The sequence below is a fragment of the Camelus ferus genome, chromosome 7 (assembly GCF_009834535.1).
Source record: "Camelus ferus isolate YT-003-E chromosome 7, BCGSAC_Cfer_1.0, whole genome shotgun sequence".
NCBI classification, from domain to species: domain Eukaryota; kingdom Metazoa; phylum Chordata; class Mammalia; order Artiodactyla; family Camelidae; genus Camelus; species Camelus ferus.
The window spans coordinates 79,923,691-79,944,095 of NC_045702.1; the positions used below are offsets into that span (position 1 = coordinate 79,923,691).

General features: G+C 43.2%; 1 protein-coding gene and 1 long non-coding RNA gene across 5 annotated transcripts in view; one reads left to right on the plus strand and one right to left on the minus strand.

The window, feature by feature from the left end:
• POU6F2 (POU class 6 homeobox 2) overlaps positions 1-20,405 on the plus strand; it is a 423,476-nt gene that overhangs the window by 348,113 nt on the left and 54,958 nt on the right. The window lies entirely within an intron of this gene.
• Positions 12,955-20,405, minus strand: part of LOC116665054 — a 138,542-nt gene continuing 131,091 nt past the window's right edge. For all 3 annotated transcript variants that reach the window (XR_004321641.1, XR_004321642.1, XR_004321640.1), the window contains one exon: positions 12,955-16,382. This is a non-coding gene — a long non-coding RNA (uncharacterized LOC116665054). The remainder of the gene's footprint in view (positions 16,383-20,405) is intronic.

Here is a 20,405-nt window from a genome sequence, read left to right on the forward strand (position 1 = left end):
TTCAAGGGTGATAGAACCGATTTTTCAGGGGGTTGTGCGATTGAGATGCTCAGCACCTGGCATGTACTCCATTACGTGGCAAATATTCTCACATGGGTGAGGTCATATTTTGCGGGAATCTTTTTGCATCTCCAGTACCGCCGATGTCCCAGGACTCTGCTAGCCTATGGGGAGAAGGCTGTTTCACACCTTTATTCTCAGCTAGGCACGGCTTGTATTGCATATTGTAGGAGATTCTTAAATTATAATGAAAAAAAAAAAAAAAAGAAGAGCATTGTGTGAGAGTGAGAGAAAGATGCTGACATTAAAAAAAAAATCACTTCGTTAAACTAAATTGAATCCTCTTTTACGTAACTGTTTCTGATGATCATGTTCCCATTCATCCGCCTCTGTGATAACTATCTGCACAGAGACAAAGCAATTAGAATTTCCTAAAGCACCGTCTCTTACCGTTTTGCTCCTAGAAGGCTTCTTTCTTGGGGTCCCCTCACTGTCTAGTAATGTCTTTGGTAAGATAGATTTCACAACAGGTCCCCAAATCCTGCCCCGTGGTGCCAGGTCCACCAGAAAGTCTACTCATTTTCAGACGACTGCTCTCTCCTTGGTTCCCAGTAGAAGTTCATTTAGGGGGAGAGTGGTGCATCCTCCAATTACTCATCCTCCAGATGAGGGCGCGATTCACCCCCGCGAGAGCCCAGGGCACGTATGTGATGTAGAGAAAAAGCGGTGCAATCCAGCCTCTCCTGTGTCTTCCCATCTGTACGGACCTGGTGGGCTCTCCCTTTGCCCTCCCTAAGCACGAGGCGTTTCACCTTGACTCGCCTCTCACCAGCCCATCCAAAGTCGCTTCCAAGAGAACCCCAGTGAGGTCTTCATTCTGGGTTGCAAAAGGCTGATTTGTATGTAAAGATGTTTCTCTCCCTCGGGATATTTGCATGATTGCAGGGGACCCGGCCCCGCTGTTCCAATTTAAACAGAAAAACGACCTAATTATGAAATGGATTCTCATAATCAGTTGATTAGTTTACTGATTTCCGTCTATTAACCCAGGTTATGTCTTGAGGAAGGTTATACAAACTCTCCTAGAACCTGTTTACATTTTTTAGAAATCTCTTGAACTAATAGCTACATAATTTCAGTCGAAGTGTGAGAAAACAAACTTTTCTCTCGTATTGGAAACTCCTCAGTCCAGTTACCTGACTCTTTGAAACGGTTATGAACCAAGAGATAAATTAATAATAGTATATACAAATTGTAAAGTCTTTGTCAAAACATCCACACGTATTATGCAGAGGAGAGGAAAAAACACTAGCGTTCGCACCCTAGCCCAACCAGATTGGCTATTTTTTTCAATTTTTTATTCAAAAAAATGTGAATAAAAAGGATCCTAAAAGCTACAGTGGATTATAAGCAACAAGTTACAAGGGAAAGAGGGACTTTTAGAAGCAAGCCCCAGGACAGCTGAGAAAAAGGGCCTCGCCCATCAGGACGGGAAGATACAGAAACATACAAGTCAAAAAGCGCAGGCCTCCAGGTCTGTGTGGGGTGGAGGCAGGGGGGCCAGAAGCCAAGAGGGCAGGACCAGCTCCCAGCCCCAGGTCTGGGCCAGCAGGGGGAGCCAAGGAGAGGAGATGGGTGAGGCAGGGTCTGGAGCAGACCCCGGGCACAGACCCCAGGCGGAGGAGACAGCACTGCACCCAGGAATTTCCTGACAGATATGCAGGTCCTACAGGACGAGGCGGGAGTTCAGGACAGAGCCCGCTCTCTTGGGAGGCTGGGAAGATGAAGTGGCCCTAGACTGGAAGGAAGTCTCAGGGGAAGAACTAAGGCAAGAGGAAGCGTGACCATGACCTGGGAGAAGAGCTTGGAAGGGGGCCAAGTCAGAGCGGCTCCAAGTCTACAGTGGTTCTGTGAGGGCTGAGTTCCCCTAACCGAGATCCTTAAACTTTGCGTGAGGACTGGACCGGGGACGGACAGCCAGGTAGGGCACTCGATACTAACTGATCTTCATAACAGTGCCCTGGAGTCATCAAGAAAGAGAAGTTTCTCTAGTCAGCCCTAAAAAGAACAGAATGTTGCCATTTGCAGCAACATGGATGGACCTGGAGGGCTTTAAGCTAAATGAAATAAGTCAGACAGAGAAAGACAAATACTGCATGATCTCACTTATATGCAGAATCTAAAAAATATAACAAACTAGTGAATAGAACAAAAAAAGAAGCAGATTCAGACTCAGAGAACAAACTAGTGGCTGTCAGTGGGGAGAAGGAAGCAGGGAGGGGCAAGATAGGGAAAAAGAAATAAGAGGTACAAACTGTTAGGTATAAAATAATTTACAAGGACATATTGTGCAACACGGGGAATATGGCCAATATTTTATAATACCTCTAAATGGAATATACCTTTAAAAATTGTGAACCACAATACTGTAAACCTATAACTTATGATATTGTACAGCAAACATAGCTCAATAAAAAAAAATATACTGAAAAAAAAGAAACTTCATTAAACTTAGAAAGGCACAAAAAATATATTGGCATGGAAAGATATGAACTCTATATATTACACTTTTTTTAAAGTGAATAAAAAGGATTACCTACACCCCAAAAGCAATGCAAATGACAACATACTGTACTCTTATTATTGGGGATTTGCAGGGGGAGGTACTTAGGACTTCCAGCTGGTGATCTGATGTGATTCATACTTCTAGGAACCCCAAACAGCGGAGCTTTTCCTTTAGCTATGAAATGAGAATCTAAACCAGTAGATAACAGAAACTTTCTACACTGTTATCTCCTGCAATATTTTAGCTTGTTCTTATAAGGAAAATGTTAAATTTCCTTTGATCAGGAGATCGAAGAGCCCTAATTAGATGAATCCAATGGTGTAAACTCTTCAGCATTAAAAGCTATGTCTTTGACCTCTTTTGTCTTTACCAGTAGGGTATCCAAATCAGCACTGAGTCCATAGAAGTCACTCAGGGATGTTTATCCTTTGACCAATTTCAGAAGGGTTACATGAAGCCACAGCAATGATCCAACAGCAGGGAAAGCTACACATGTTTTAAGCAGTCAGAACTTTCTAGACCTGTAAGAATCAAGGCAACTTCTCTGAGCTTCAGTTTCTTCGTTTGTCAGTTGCTCACCTTTCAGCATCCCTGCTGCATGAGATCACATGGAGATGCAGCTTCAGTTTTGGCTGTCCTCTCTCATCCATTTCTGCAAGAACAGGATATTTTAATTTTGTCATCCTTGCCAAAAATGCGAAATTTGAAAATGACAAATGAGCACCCACCCTAGATAGGAGTCTTAAAATATGTGGTAAATAACAAATCATTCAAACATAAGGAACTCAAAAGATTTTTAATCCAAAGGCTGATTCAGTCATCCAAAGCACTGCCCAGTTAGGGGTCAGAGAGTGGGGGATAAATCCAAACTAGCCCCAGTGGTGCTCATTTGTTCCACTGAACGTCTGGAGAAAGGAATTTTATTGGCTGTGGCTCGTAAAATAATAGATACTCCATCCTTAGAAATACTTGCAATTGGTTCAGATCAAATGCTCCAGGGCTCGGACCAGACGTGATGGCTGGGCTGTTTCCTTTTTGCAATAGCAGTGACAGATCGCCATGTTAAAAACCTTGTAAAGTTTTTAAAGTTTTAACAGAATACACTGCAACTCAAAAGTGTGCTGCTCATATCAGGTTATGGTATCTGAAGTCTATAGAAATGGAGGGCAACAAAGGAGTTGAACACTGAAGAGTCAGTTGTCATCTGCAGTTGTTTTGTGAAGTTTTAAGTAAAAAAACTTCCACATATATTGGATATAAACTAAAATAACCAATGTCCAAATAATTACAAATATTTTTCAAACAGCCTTTCTTGTTTCTGCCTCAGGGCCTTTGCATATGCTGCCCATCCCCCACCCAGTTGTTTGTCTGGCTATTTACATACTGGCTTTCTCTCATCTCTAAACTCTCTCCTTGAATCCCATCTTCTCAGAGAGAGATCTTCTAACCATGCTATCTAAAGTATCTTTTCCCTCTGCCCCACCTCTATCGTATTTTCCTGTTTTTATTTCTTTCCAGCACTTCCTACTGCCTAAAATTATCTCGTCCATTACTTACCCATTTACTTCTGTCTCCTCCAACTAGACTGCAAGCACTTTATCCCTCATGTCAGTCTTGCTCTCTCTCTAATGTACTGTTGTACCCATCATACTTAGAATAGTGCCAGGCATGTGACAGGCAGTCAGTAAATACATGCTGAATGAATGATTCCACTTCCTTTCCCCTTTGTTCTAGCGTCTATATTTCTGCTCTGTGGACCATGTCTAGGCAAGATCCCTCCCACATCTTAGCTATATCCCTGGAAACAAAGAAAGGGGGCAAACTATACTGGCTCAAGTTGATACAGGACACAACTGGAAGCTTTGCATGCTATAAATAAATCCTTTTACATAGAAGGGTGAATTGTGATCAGAGAGCAATACCTAAGGCCAGAATTTTAGATGTTGTTATTTGCATCTATGTAATTTACAACCTGCCAACTTCCAAAAGTGATCTGAGCGGGCTTACAATCGAAAACAGAATATTCGTAAACAGAGTCCATAAAACAAACACCCAAAGCCATGCAGAGTAAAAGGAAAATCAGACACCAAATACCTTGGCTAATATCATTTCTATAATTGCTCATTAAACTTAACCCCGGACTTCCTTAGGGTGAAAGCAGAAAAGGAAACAATAGGTTCTGTAAATCTCAAATCCTTGCAGTAGGAAGAGTATCAGTGTGTTACAAACGACTCTCTGTTTCCTGTGTTCATTCAACAGACACACAGTGCTTGTCTCACAAGGCACCGTGCTCAGTGCCAGGAGCACAGGGAATAAAGAGTAAAACGTGTCTCTGCTTTGAGAGGCTCGTGGTCCTGGGGGGAAGGGAGGGGCTCAGACTTGGTGAGAAGGCGAATGCTTTTCTTACTCCTCATGGACGCTGGAGGAAACGGCGGCTTGGGGAGACCAGGCGTGGTGGACACTGCGATGCCCCCAGATCTCCCTTCAGTGGAGGGGATGTCGAGGGCATGTCGCCCCAGCTGCCTGGAATTGCACTGGTCACACAGCCGCCCACTGCCAGCAGCCCCTCCACAATGGCCTCCACTGCAGAGAAACCTTCTCATCTAAAGCCTTGCCCAAGGCCATGCCTCCTTCCAGAATGGCCCATATCCAATGGCCTACCCCTGTGGGAGTTTAAAGGCCCAACTCTGGTCACTCTTATGGGCCATTCTAGCTCCAAAGCTTCCTCATGGGCTTAGCAGAGATGTCAAGGCCACATCGCAGCTGGGCTTCCCTGCTCACTCTCTTATTTTTTTTAATTTAATAAAGGCACTGGGGATTGAACCCAGGACCTTGTGCATGCTAAGCCTGCACTCTAGCACTGAGCTCTACCCTCTCCCTCTCTGCTCTCTCTTGCTTCCACTGCTGCCCTCCCTCAGGGGTCAATCTCAAGGCAGTCCTTCTTCAGCAGCTAAACTCTCAGAGCCGGCTTCCTGGGGGTCCCACCTGTAACTCAGTCACAGTGATGGAGCCTCGTTTGGAACCCAGGCAGCATGACTCCAGAGCTCAGCCATTTTAGTCTAGCTCTCTGAGCCATGATGCAGGGTGCAGATGAGGCTCAAATTGTACATTTGGGCCAGGCTGTGAATGCCCTTTTGTTCCATCCCAGAGAGGTGAGATGTTATTCCAAGTCCAAGGGAGAACCGGCAAGGATCTGAAGTGGGAGGCTGATCTCAGCAAATGGTTTAGGATGGTCACTCTGGCATCAGCGCAGGGCCTGGACTGAGTTGGGAGAGGTCACTTTATCTCCATAATGGCTATGGTTGAGTCTCACCTCCTTCATCATCCCTATTTTAACTTCCTGAATGTAATGCAAAAGAGAGCAAGACTAAGTTGGACCAGTGGTGGTGGGACGCCATTAGGAGCACTCACACTTGTCCTGCGAGTAGCCCTTAGATGGTTGACTTCCGGGTTAACTTCAGCACAAAAAGGTCTTTGAATACACCGCCCACGGGCCAGTTAGAAGATGATGCTAGTACTCAGTGCTGTGCTCCCTCTGCTTCTCGACTCTTTTATTGGGCTCACAACATAGAAACAGTCTAAGCTTGAGTCCCAGCTGTTCAGAGGCGCTGTGTACCAGCTGGGAGCACTGGCTGCCCAGGGCCAGTCGTAATGAGAGGCCCTGGGACTGGTCGAGCCCACATGGAGCGCCTCCTGCTGGGAGAGCCATTGGACCCAACCAACTAACTCATCACCAGGAGCTGAGGAGGGAGCAGCTTGGGAGTCATTGCAGACTCCCAGTCAGTAAAAGTCATCTCCTTACTTCTGCTGTTTGAGTGTCCTGTTGGTACCCTTCTTTGATAATCAAAATGATTTCTAAGCAAAGAAAACTTGGCTGTGGAACGGCTCTCTTAATGGTGAATTGAATTTCCTGAACTTAGTCTTGTAAGAAAAATGAAAATCAGAAAAGAGGGGGAAAGACCTTATCTGGCTGCCAACTTCATCTTCTAACTGTTCTGTTAAGTTAGTGGCTAGGATATGAACCTTGTTTTATATTTGAAATCATTTCTACTTGAGATAACCTATTTTCCAATCAATGTAGTCCATGGTTGCAAGTTGAATACTAGGGGACAAAGTTCATGAGATGGAAATGCATTTTAAAATGTTTATAAAATTATAGGATCATTTCCAAAATTTTTATAAATAGAATGCAGTTTTCACTATGCATGCCTTGCCTTTATTGTAATTGTGAGGTAATATAACTGATCTATAGTTAGAAATTAATTTAGCTGCCAGTATTTCTAAGGTTAAAAAAAAAAGCTATGGTTGCAGAAACTAATGAAAATAGAGAATGAAATGTAAATTGGTAAACTGGCTTCTTAATACAAAAAAAAATTTTTCTTAACTGAAATATCTTAGATACACGAAAATAGGTGTTTCATGGTTTTATTAAGATTGAGGATTTAAAAACAAAATGAAAGCACTTGTGGCCATTTTTTTCCCTGTCTGTTTAGCAATTATCTACTAAGGTACATACAATAGAAAATCAGAGTATTGTTCTCAAGCTAGGCTTAGGCAAGTCAGCCACAGATCAAGTTCAAAACCTATAGCCTTTAAAATAGACACACATGGACACACATGGCCTCTTCCAAGTCCGCAAGTACCAGTGCAGAGAACCGCCTTCCAGTTTTCTGCTCTTGAGGGTTGATAACACATGAGCTTGCTTTGTGGCTCCATTCCATTCTGAACTCTTCTCTTTCTGGCTTGTAAAAGGTGCCAGGTCAGGCGGCAGTAATGAGGACACCATCAGACAGCACTGTGCTGACTTAATGGTGATGGTTCACCTAACAGCGATTCAAAAATATTACCATCCTGCTCACTTAATCGTAATGCAGCTGTGTCTGTGAATGCTCAAAGTTCGTGTGGTCTCCAGGGTTCTTTTTAAATCAATAAATTTTATCTTGGCCAATTTGCATGGACATTAACAAAAGCACCGGGGGAATTCAGTTCAGGCCCAGATGGTGGTTGGTGGAGCATCTACATCTTTTGGAATATAAAGTCCTTCTGTTACCAAACGGCAGGTCTGGCTGCTCACCACTTGGAAGCCAATACAAAGAGAGGCAAGTGTTGGTACAAAGGAAAGTTTGCTTAATTCCGGAGGCCAGTATCTGAGGGGGAGAGTGGGAGGTGGTTCTGTCCAAAGGCCAACTTCCCTCACCCCCGACAGTCAGTGGACGAGAGCTTTTAAAGGGGAGTTTCAGGGTCAGCTCTGACTTGAAGTTAGCCATGCGGTGCTCTGATCAGTGTCATCTTGATGGTTTTAAGTACAGTTCATCTTCAATTCCAGGGTCGGTTTGTTTCTCTGAAGCCAGTTCTTGGAATTGAGGCAGCTTAGGTCATGGCTACAGTCTGGACATCACATAGTTAGCGTCTTCCACTTGGTGGAGATTTCAGGATCTATAAGGCAGCTCAGAGAGCGTGGCTCAGAATATTACCTATCGCCCTTAGGAGGAACTAGAGGTCCTTGACTTTGCTTAACTACTAAACTATATTATTACTATTATTTTGTTTTTCTTGGCTATTTCCCTTTGTTTCTGTATTTTCTTATTTCTCTGATTAAACCTGTTCTTTAACTTAAGCTTTTCTATGGACAAGAGGCAGGCAGAGGACATGGAGGGTGGGGGGACTGTCCTGGGAAGGCTCCGTAGGGTCCTGCTCTGTTTCACTTCTTTTAAAACTAGTAGGTGAAAAGCGAAAGGGTAGAGCTCAGTGGTAGAGTGCATACTTACCACAGGCAAGGTCCTGGGTTCAATCCCCACTACCGCCATTAAAAATAAATCAACAAATAAACCTATTACCCACCCCCAAAAAGTAGTTGATGAGAACAGCCGAAGTGGAGTATAAGTGTATTCCATTAGCTTGTTGGTTAAATCTGTGAATAACAAAGTAATACATCTTCCGACTTTTCTCAGAGTGCGTGACATAGAACGCAAGTTCTAGGGGTCTTAGTGGTTTCACAGACGAAGGGGACACTATGATCAAGTCTTACGGGGAAATACGGAGTTAATCAGGCTGAATGGGTTCTCAAATGAAGATCACCAAGGCGTAGATGCTTCCCGCAGTTTCCCAAACATTGGATTCCAGAGCAAATCCAGGACCAGGGTTCCACTAGACACATTTTTGGAATTACTCTAATTTTCGAGTGTTCTGCCAACATATCATTGCTTGCTAGCATGTAGGGCTACAAGCTAAAAATACGTTGTTCTAAAGACATTATGAACTTCCAATGTATTTTGATAAATTCTCAGAAATTACATTTTCCCTTGTTACTTGATGGCTTTTTCTTAAAAAGCCATGTGACTATCTTGGTCAATTTTGTCCAAAGTTACTGAAACCAAAGTTTTGGAAAAGTAAACCTGTTTATTTAATAGGTTTTTTTTTTCATTTTCTATTTATACATTTATTTTATTTAAGTGATGTTTTCTATAAAATGATTATATAATCACCCCTAAAGCTATATATTTTCTTTTCTTCCTTTTTTTTTTTTTACACTTGGTCATTTTGCTTTATTTTTGCCCTCATGTACTGCAGTGGAGAAACACCAGGAATTTTAAAATGTGCTCTTATTTTTTTTTAAATGATATACCAGACAAGAAGTATAAACAGTTATAGAAAACACTTTTATTTAACGTATTTATTTTGTAACTTAACAGGAAGAGAGCTCGAAAAATTACAGCACTGTTTCCAGTTTTCTCCCACCATTTTAGCATCATTGTGGGGTTTTACTGTTTGAAGGCACTGTACAGACCGTCCAGTTTGGGGTTCTCAGGCATTTGTGTGTGTCAGCATCACCGGATGAGCTATTGAAACCCAGATTACTGCTCCCACCCCACAACCCCTGATGCAGCAGGTCCCACTGAAGGCTGAGTGATCTGCATTTTTAACAGTTCCCAGGTGATGCCAAGGTGGCTAGTCCCAGAGAGAGAACCAACATGTGGTAGAAAGCCCTTTCTTCCAGCCCATCCAGAAACCCTGAATGTTCCTGGAGCTGGCCTGCCACCCAAAGCCCGCAGGGCTATCAGGGAAGGGAGGAAATCATGATTTCTCCAGGCCTTGGAGCAGCGCAAGGGATGATGGATTGGAGGGTCTCAGTGTTTATCAGGGACATTCATCAGGGGAGGCTGACTCTGGAACACGCATCCCTAAAACTACAGGGGCTTAACAGCCCATCGGGGACCGCATTTTGAGAACCACTGATCTAGTTCAACCTTCTCATTTTACATACAAGGAAGTGGAGCGGGGTAGGGCAAAACACCATGCCTAATCAGCTGCTGACTCAGGAAGAGAACCCCCGGTGCCCTGACCCCCAGCAATTTCTCATCCCCTCCTCCATCACTTGTTACCTATAAATGCACAGCCAGCCTTTTCTCAGTAGTTACCAGTATTGGCAAGAAGATTTTAAACATATCTTTCTCTGTGCTGATTGGTGTAGAACTGCTTTCTTCAGTCAGCGATGTCTTGCCCTTTTCTCCCTAAGTGCAGAAAATTCCGACACAGCTTTGCTTTTGCTCTTGGTGAGATTAAGCTTTATGTTTTTTAACCTATGTTCAGTTTTATTAATGAAAACTTCCCAAACGATCTCTACAACTTTTTATGTTTTCTTGGCTCAGGGCTCCTACAGGTAGTGGTTCAACTGTTAGCTTAATGTCTTTAGAACAACCTATAACCAATATATTTTGTGAGCACAGAAGGATTTTATTTACCTCTGAGCATTCTGGTCGTGTTGTTGTTTTTTTTTTCCCCCTCTGTTTTGTGTGCTTATCTTTTCTCTTTCTGCAGAGTCGTATTTTCTCTAATAATTCAGACCACTTGTTTTTCCTAATGGCAAAGTTCTTTTCTGGGCACTGAGGCTCTAGCACATCTGATGTGGGTGTGGTAACTACACTCTGCACCCCTGTGCTCTTGACAAGAAAGGAACCACCACGGGCCACTAAGAGCATCACTTAGCAATGGGTGTGACATGACCAGAGATGCGTTTTCTTTTCCCGGTAGGCTAAATGGTAAAATTGATTTTATTGTAAATTCAAGTTCATGTATAACTGAAAAATGGTGCTCTACCCTGGGATTTGACACAACATTGTAAAATGATTATAACTCAATAAAGAAATATTTAATAAATAAATAAATAAAGACAAATGGAGTAACAGCAAAAAAAAAAAAAAAAAAAAAAAAAAAAATGCATGACCCAAATGCAGTATTGTTTTGTGGGAATAACAGCATATCTTTTGACTAAGTTTCTTCTACAACATCTGTTCCATGAATAAATTTTATGAAGCAAGAAGGCCATTATGCATAATAATAAAATTCTGTAATAGCTTAGACAAGGCACTGCCTATGGGTGGATAAAACCAAGATAGCACATGTAACATTTGTTACAACATGTTTTAATAACCAATGTAGTGATCAGGATGGAAGAAAGAGGAAGCAAATATTTGTTCTTTATAAGTGATAGGTTGAACTAGTTTGGACTTATAAAAAATTTCTTGAGTTTCAGTGCTAAAATTAGTATCTCCAGAAAATATATTCAGGAGTAAAATAGCCCTAAAGTAAATAAAAGACTTCCATCTTCTCTGGGCTGACTCTTGGCGACCTGAAATCTTATCAATAAACTAATACAACCTTTATAATTAATTTATAAAATTACAGCTTAATCATAAATTAATACAACCCTTATAATTAGTTTATAAAATTATAATTTATAAAATCCCAGCTTAATCTTCACAAGCGCACCCAGCCATGGATATGATGGTTGGATACCTGGATACAATTTATTACTTATAGTCCATCTCTGTAATTTTTTGTAACAGAGAACATTTTGTATTTTAAAGGACGATGGGCCTGTTTTTATTATGCAAAATTTGGGTCAGTCAGCAGTTTAGATTTCCCTTGATATAAAATAAATGAAAGTATTTTATGATTTAATGACTATCAATTAGTGTTGCTTCCCAAGCTGCAGAGCTGCTAAGGCTGTCTCCATTATATTGCAAAAGGATATGAATATTTAGGTGCTTTCATAGCGACAGCTCAGAGGGGTATCTCTCAGGAGATGCTCTATTCCAGATGAACAAATGCGTGCCAATCACACGTGTGCTTGCTAATTTCTATTTTCCCACCTTCTTTCTCTGCCTCCAGCACTCAACTCAGAATTTTCCTAGCCCCCTCTCCTGCTCTGGCCATTCAGAAAACAACAGGCATTCTGATGTTCCTGTAATTTTGTACTTGCTCTTTCTTCAGTTCTTTTTTTGTTTGTTTTTTTTATTGAGTTATAGTCATTTTACAATGTTGTGTCAAATTCCAGTGTAGAGCACAATTTTCGGTCATACATGAACATACATATATTCATTGTCACATTCTTTTTCGCCATGAGCTACCACAAGATCTTGTATATATTTCCCTGTGCTATACAGCATTAACTTGTTTATCTATTCTAGATATACACCTGTCAGTACCTACAAATTTCGAACTCCTAGTCTGTCCCTTCCCATCCCCCCCCCCCGTAACCACAAGTCTTTCTTCAGTTCTAAGGGCCCCTCTTCTCCTGTCTGCTCAGTTGATCTGCTGCTTTTTCAGGATTGAGCGCCTATCAATTACTTCCTGAAACTTCCCTCACATCCTCTCTTCCCCTAGTGAGCTAGCCAGCTCCCCAGTGTTCCCACAGTTCACCCATCACCCTGCTACCCTGCTTGTGCCCACTGGCTCTTTTTATTTTTGTATTTGTATTTTTGTATTTTATTACAAGGATGATTCGGTATTTGTACATATCAAGACATAATCACTACAATAAGCCTAATTAACATTTGTCACCATACATAGTTAGAAAATTTTCCTCTTGTGATGAGAACTGTTAAGATCTACTCTTTTAGCAACAATACAGGTATTATTAACTATAGTCCCCATGCGGTACATGACATCCTCCATGACCTTTATTCCTGGAAGTTTATGCCTTTTGACCCTCTTCGTCCATTTGGCCCACCTCTCACCCCCCCCTGCTGGCCACCACCAGTCTGTTCTCTGTGTCTATGAGCCTTGGTTGCTGCTGTTCACATATAAGTGAGATCACACAGTATTGGTCTTTCTCTGTCTGACTTATTTCACTTAGCATAATGCCCTGGAGGTCCATCCACGTTGTGCAAATGGCAAGATTTCATTCCTTTTTATGGCTGAATAATATTCCATTATAGATTTTATATATATATAGACACATTTTCTTTATTCATTCATCCATTGAAGGACATTTAGGCTGCTTCCTTGCCTGGCCTATCATAAATAATGCTGCAATGAACATGCAGGTGTAGATATCTTTTCAAGTTCGTGTTTTTGTTTTCTTCAGATAAATAAATATACAGAAGTGGAATTGATGCATCATAGGGTAATTCTATTTTTAATTTTTTGAGGACCCCCCGTACAGTTTCCCATAGTGGTTGCACCAATTTACATTCACTCACAACAGTGCATCAGGGAGGGACCCCTTTTCTCCACATCCCCGCCCACACTTGTTATTTCTTCTCTGCTTGGTGATAGCCATTCTAACAAGCATGAGGTAATCTCTCATTGTGATTTAGATTTGTACCATTGGCTCTTAATTTATCTATGTGTCTGTCTTTCCCATGCCCTGGAAGCTGTTTGGGGGAGAGACATAGTTGTCGAATCAGTGGATGGTGACCTAGATGGTATTCTGTGTGCAAAGTTGCCCCAAGCCACACCCCTTTTACTGAAGGGCAGCCCTTGTCTTTGCTCCGGTGACCTCCTGATCTTTGCCTCCAGGCTGACCCACCCCCACCTCAGTCCAACTCAGTCTTCAAAGCCACCATTCTAAACCTCAGATCTGATCCTGTCCCTCCACCTTTGCCTAGAGAATGAAGGACAAGCCCTGTAAAGTGACATACGAAGTGCTCGCTCCATAATCTCATCACCTGCCACTCCCCACCCTGACTTTATTCCCGAAGTATCCAAGCCCCAATGCAGTGGCTCCACACCCACAAAACACTGTCTCTGGCCTCCACGCTGCCACCATGCTATTCCCAGGGGGTGGGAAGGCTTTTTTCCCCCTTCCCAATTCCTTCCCAATCAACTCCTAATCATCCTTTTTGATTCTAAGGTCCTAAGTGGTCTGCATGCCTGAGGTCTAGTGAGGGCCCCTCATGTGGGCTCCAGGAACCCTGTTCCCACAGCACCAGCTACGTGGGGTAGAAATCAGCAATCCATCAATTACACTGGGAGCACATCAAGGCTGGAGACTCTTCCCTGGGATGTAGACACATCTTTGATGAAGAGCTGCTTGACTCCCATCCTCACACATGTATCCCAGCATCCACATTACTTATCATAAATGTGCTTATATGTACATATAGAAACACATTTGTGTGTATATATGTTCCTAAAACTGTGTTCAAAGGCACATTCCAAATGGATGGATAGATGCATTCATATACATATACAAATCCAACAGATTCCCAGAGGAAATGCAGAATGCATTGTTAAAATGTCTGTCATCCATGAAGGAGAAACAGGAATGAGCTGGGCATTGAGTTTGCATACAGCTCCCCCACCCCAACCACCACCAAAAAAAGGCAAGACTCTGGATACAGAGTCCACCTCTGTATCCCTGGGGCCTGGCTCCGAGCCTGCACCATGGTTACAGGGGAAATATCTGAGGAACAGAACTGTCCTGAGGCTCCACGGGGCAGACCGTGCCTCGTCTTCCTTTGAGCGCCCCGTCCTTTCTTGTCTCTCTTCTGCCCTCAGGAGCACCTGTGTTCCCTGCAGGAATACAAGTGTTGGGGAGTAACTTAGGTAAATCAGATGTGGGTGGGGCCAGACTGTGCTGTGCGCTCCCAATGCTTGAAACTAGAATAACACCAACTAATGTACCATGGAAGCAATTTATTCTTTTTATTTATTTATTCTTCAAGGAAGTGCTAGGGATTGAACCCAGGACCTCATGCATGCTAAGCATGCGCTCTACCACTTGAGCTCTATCCTCCCCATTGGAAGTAATTTATTCTTAAAAAAAAAAAAAAATAGCCTTTTTTCTTTCATCACAGGAGTGCTCCCAACCACTTGTTTAAACTGGTTGATAGAATAAAAAATACAGAAAGAGTAATTTTGAAATATCAACAAATTCACCTAACTAATGTGCCATGACACTAGGCAATTGGTAAGAGGAACGCGATTGTATGTAAGTAAGAAAATAGCATGAAACTCAATAAAAAGATAGATTTTCAGGTTATTAAATGGAGGACTAGACAGAAAAGGAAATGAGATGTGTAAGCTTGTGGTAATACAGTGACAGTCTCCATATAACTTGTGTAAAATCTGATTGAGGGTTGGTGGGTTTCCATAATGCTGACCTCAAAATCTCTACCTCAGAATCAGATGTATTGGGCTAAGTTAAAAGCTGGTTTTCCCCTTCAACTCTGGGCTTGACAATTTTATCAGTACATTTAAAAATAAAAAAGAAATGCATCCTTTGGAAGGCTTCCTAATAGCGTGCCACCCAATCCCAGTGTGCTGGCCAGGCTCGTGTATCTCCTTCCCCTCCCTCGAGGGGTCCCTGTGTCCTCGGTGCACATCTCATCAAGCGTCCCGCAGGATCCACCTCTCTCCAGTGCTCTTCTAGAACCCTCTTCAGGGCATCCACATGTGTTCGTGGAGTCCCCTCTGTCCACCTACAATGATGTGCAGGGCTTCTTAAGCCATCTGAGTACAACCTCATTTATTTTGTTTTTCGTTTTTGTTTTTGTGGTGGGGGAAGGTAATTAGGTTTATTTATTTATTCATTCTTGGAGGAGGTGCTGGTGATTGAACCCAGGACCTCATGCATGCTAACCATGCGCTCTACCACTTGAGCTATATCCCCCTCCCCCCTGTACCCTCACTTTTGACTCTGCATCCACAGGAGCCACAAACCATCTAAATGCCCAAATGGCCAACACCTCCTGAAGTCCCACCACCACAGTGAGGCTGCACGCAGGGAGAGCATGCCCCCTCCTTCACCAATGTCACACTCTGTCACCTGGCCTCCAAGGGGCACACAGATCCATCCTTATCTGGGGAAAGCAGCCCCTTCTGCTCCCACCCATGCCGCTGCTCGTAGGGGCTTTGCTCTAGTCCACAAGGCTGGGCTAGATACGTAGACTCCATAACCCAACTCCATCTCCTCCACCACAGCCCGAGGGTAAAAAGTAAATCCCTCACCCACTACCACCTGATCCTTCAGCTCCCAAAAAACAAAATCTAGAGCTTCAGCCCTCCCTCCAGCCCTGTCCCCACTCAGTTCCAGGCATGCCATTTCCAGGGATGCTTTTGGTCGAGGATGTTCAGGGAAGAGCTGGGCCTTTATCCTTAGATGCCATCACTGAGTTTCACATCCTGGGATATTCCCAGGATTCCTTTTGGGGATCTCCCTGGGAGGCTGAGAGGAAGGCTCCAAGAGCTGGTGCTGACTCCCACGAGGGACTGACACATCAGGGATCATTCATGAACCCTTGGGATCAGCTCACCCATGTTCAAGGCTCTGGCCAGTCAGTCCAACGTGCCGTGAGAGACTATAAAGTGCCGTGCTTTTAAAGAGATGAGTTTAGACGAAGTTGCCTCCAAAATTTTTACTCTTTTCTGTAAATTGAAAGGTCAGTCTCCCACCAAGTTCCCAGTCAGGCCTTGATATCTTCTACCCACTCCTTCATATGTTCATTCCATCAGCGTTAACAGAGGACTTACTGGGTGCCCGGTGCTATTCGAGGAGCTGGAGCTGCAGCAGTGAACTCAAATCTACATCCTAGAGAGAGGGGTGAACAGAATAAACAGATGAGAAATGTAATATTAGGTTCTACAAGTGCTGTGAAATACGTGAGAAGACTAGATGGAGAGGGAAAGGAAATTTTTTTTAAACTATGTATTATAGAAAATTGCGAATAAAAGTAGAAAAAAAAGTGTAATGAACTGTATATATCCCCCACCCAGCTTCTACAGAGATCAACACGTGCAAGATCCTCTTCCGTATCCCCACCCGCTCTCTGCACCCCACCAACGATTATTTCAAAATGAATCTCCAACCTTGTATCATTTTCTTATACATGCTTTGGCATGAATCTCTGAAAGAAAGGAAGAGCTCTTTAAATAAAGTAGTCAAGGAAGGTGTCTCTAAGGAGGCGACCTGAGAGAAAAGAGATGCGAATGGGAAAGAGAGTTGCAGACGTAGAAACAGCAAGTGCGAACCCCCGGGGTAGTTGAGGATCTGCAAAAAGCCCAGTGTGACTCCCCTGGAGGGAGTGAGGGGCAGAGGGGACTCGAGCCTAAGACAACAGTATGGCCCTAAGTTCCTGGAAGGAATAAAAATTATTATAGCAAAATTTGCATAGTGCTTACCATAGGCCAGGAATTCTTCCAGTATTTTGCATATATCAACTCATGTATTTTTCACACCACCCCTCTGATGTTGTTACCTCTATTATTATTCCCATTTTACTAAAATTGAAGAAACTGAGATACAGAAAGTGTTTTAGTCTACTCAGGCTGCTGTCACAAAAGAGCACAGACTGAAATTTCTTTCTCACAGTTCCGGAGGCTGGGAGGTCCAAGATCAGCGCAGCCCTCGCATGGTCGAGATCAGTTGAGAGCCCTCCTCCGGGTTCACGGGGCCCTGTCAGTGTGTCTTCATGTGGTGGAAGGGGCCAGGGATCGCTGCAGGGGCTGTTTCATAAGGGCACTAATCCAATTCATGAGGGCTCCACCTCCGTGACTTAAGAACCTCCCAGAGGTCCCCCCATCACCTTTGGGGGTTAAGATTTCAACATTTATGATTTTTACAAAGAATGAAATAATGCCATTTGCAACAACATGGATGGACCTAGAGATTATCATACTAAGTGAAGTAAGTCAGACAGCGACAAATACCCTAGGATATCACTTATAAGTGGAATCTAAATTTAAAATGATGCAAATGGACATATTTACGAAACAGAAACAGACTCACAGACATAGAAAACAAACTTACGATAACCAAAGGGGAAAGGGGGAGGGAGGGATAAATTAGGAGTTTGGGATTCGCAGATTCTAACTACTATACACAAAATAGATAAACACCAAGGTCCTACTGTACAGCACAGGGAACTGTGTTAGCTTGTAATAACCTATAGTGAAAAAGAATATGAGTCACTGTGCTGTACACCAAGAACTAACACAACATTGTAGGCCGACTATACTTCAATTAAAAAAAGAAAGATTTCAACATATGAATCGGAGGATTTATGAACTGGAGGCCATAGCACCCAGGTACAGCGGGTTACTGGCAGCCTCAGAATGGGAACCCAAGCAATCTCGCTCCAGAATGCAAGCTCTTAATCCTTATACTGTGCTGCTTCCCCTTCCTTTTCAGATAGAAGGGCTCATTCCTGGCCAGTCACGTTTCTGTGCAACCCAGAGCAAGCACGGGGTACACAGACTCAGAGCTGCCCTCCCAGGTCTCTTTGAACCCACCACCTCCTCTCTCATGACCCCGCCCCAGCCTGCCACCCAGCTCCCTGGCCCGTTCATCTTTTCCCACTTCTTCTCTCTTCCCGCCAGATCTCTTTACGGGGAAGCCCCACGAAGGTGGGGAACATGTCACTCTGTCATTCGCACCGTCTCCCTCACACAGTGCCCAAAACACAGTGGGTACTGGGTAAATCTTTGCGGGATGAAGACTTTAGTGAGTGAAAAGGAATGACGTTTGAATTGTAGCAATGCATGTTTGTGTTCCACCCAGATCCCCCAGAATCTCTCTTTTCTGTGAGTTCCCCCTACTCCTTGGAGTTGGGGGGCGGATTTCAACAACAGCATTTATAGCTCTTCTTCCAAGGACTCCACTTTGCCCCAAAATCAAAAAGCTAACAGTGCCCAGAGATTGGATTTCCAAGCCTCTCCTCCACCTCCAGGGCTATTAACTGGGACTGTCAGGTGCAGAGTGTGGACACCCAGCTTCCTTGCCTGGCGATGGGATAGCTCTGAGGTCCATCTCCCACTCCAGGGCCCCTACCAGACCGGAACTCCTCCCTTCCCCATTCATCTTGCTTCTGAGGAACTCAACCTCAGACTTTAGGTCATTTAAAAAATTCCTGTTAGCCAGGATGGCTGGGTGTTAATGGAAAGTTACTGGAGCATTAATGGAAAGTTACTGTACTTATCGTTCTGCTACAAACTTAAAATAAAAGAAATGAAATTCTTTCCAAGACCAGACAGAAGTCAGTGTGGTTTTACACTGATGACTCAGAGGTATTTCAGGATGTTGCAGTGCCGAGGAACCATCACTGCAAATCCCAGGCTCTCCAGGCTGAGGCTTCTCAGCAATGCTCATGCAGGCTTCCAGTTGGCGGAAAGTTGGATGGTCAGCGTCTGGCATGTGGTCATCTCTCCAGGGAAGTGGGCAGAGAGCAAGCAGCAAAGCTTGGCTCAATATTAAAACTCACAAGACTGATTTCTAACTGTTACGAGGGTTTTATAACCCAACAATCATGGGACCCAAGGGAAAAGCTTAGTTGGATAAAACACACATCAGATGGGTCGTTGAGATGACCACCCTCTTGCTATTTGTCTACTGGTATCTCCTTGACCTTTAAAAGCAGACTTGAGGGTAAGAAGTGAAAATACTCATTTGGTTAAAAGAGTCCCAGGGAGCCAAGACACATGTTTTTTCACATGTGCAGGATAAGAAAAGTCAAAGCCCTGATGTATGTAAATGCACCTGTTTCCAGGCAGCCACTGCTGGTCATTTCAGAGCTTAAACGGGGAGTGAATTGTGATGCATGAGTTTATGAACATCCTCGTTTAGAAACAAATGGCACCACAGTTTCAGAGTTTTAAATTGAAAAGTTAGTAGCAAAAAGAGCTGCTCTAAAATCCATACTCTATAAAATTCACATAGCTCACGAGGGGAATGATAAAACTATAGATCGTGGGCAGCTCTGCTCCCCAGAAAGGTCTGAGCCTGCTGCATTCATAAGGGCCTCTTGGAATAAAGCTACAGACATAGAATATCATCCTAGAGCCAGAGTTTTGTAAATAAGATTTATAATAATAGAATTACGTCCTCGGCAAATTGTCATGCAGACTACTGTGACAACTAATGCTCAGATTCAAGAAACCTGAATTCTTTACCAGGCTGGAGGTTGTGAGCCTTTCAGAGAAAGAGAAGATGGGGCCAGCCTTGAAGGAAGACACCCCCTCTGTCAGGTAGTGCCATCATCCACGATGACATGTACATGACATCACACGTAGGACATCGTCCAAGAGCCCTCCCTGAAGAGGCGATATCAAAGCTTTTCTTTTCATCACCCACTTAGTGTCCACAGATGACAAGAACGTGCAGAAAGCACTACAGATTTAGGGATGTGGATTTATTCTCATTACATGAGTACCCAATATCCCTACTGATATGTGAATGTAGAAATCAACCATTGCCAATCCCAAGGGAAATTTTTTTTTTTATAAATCTTCTTCCTGCATGCCTTCACTATCAAATCAGAAACTGTGGAATAGACTCATTCACAATATTTTGACATAAGGCAGGGATTAAACTGCAGGATGGCTGTCCTTATGGAAACCTAACAAACGTTGTAAACCAAGTGTGTGATAACGGACCAAAAGAAAAAGCCTTTTGCTGGTCTGCTACCTACCTACCCTGACCTTGGAATCAAAACCCTGCTTTCTCTGTAAATTTCTCTATAAATGATTGAATCTGAGAAGTCCAGGATAAGCAGGTGGAGGCATGAATTAACTACTTCTTTCTGGTGTCCTCCAGTCTGAAATATTTTTAAACAGCATC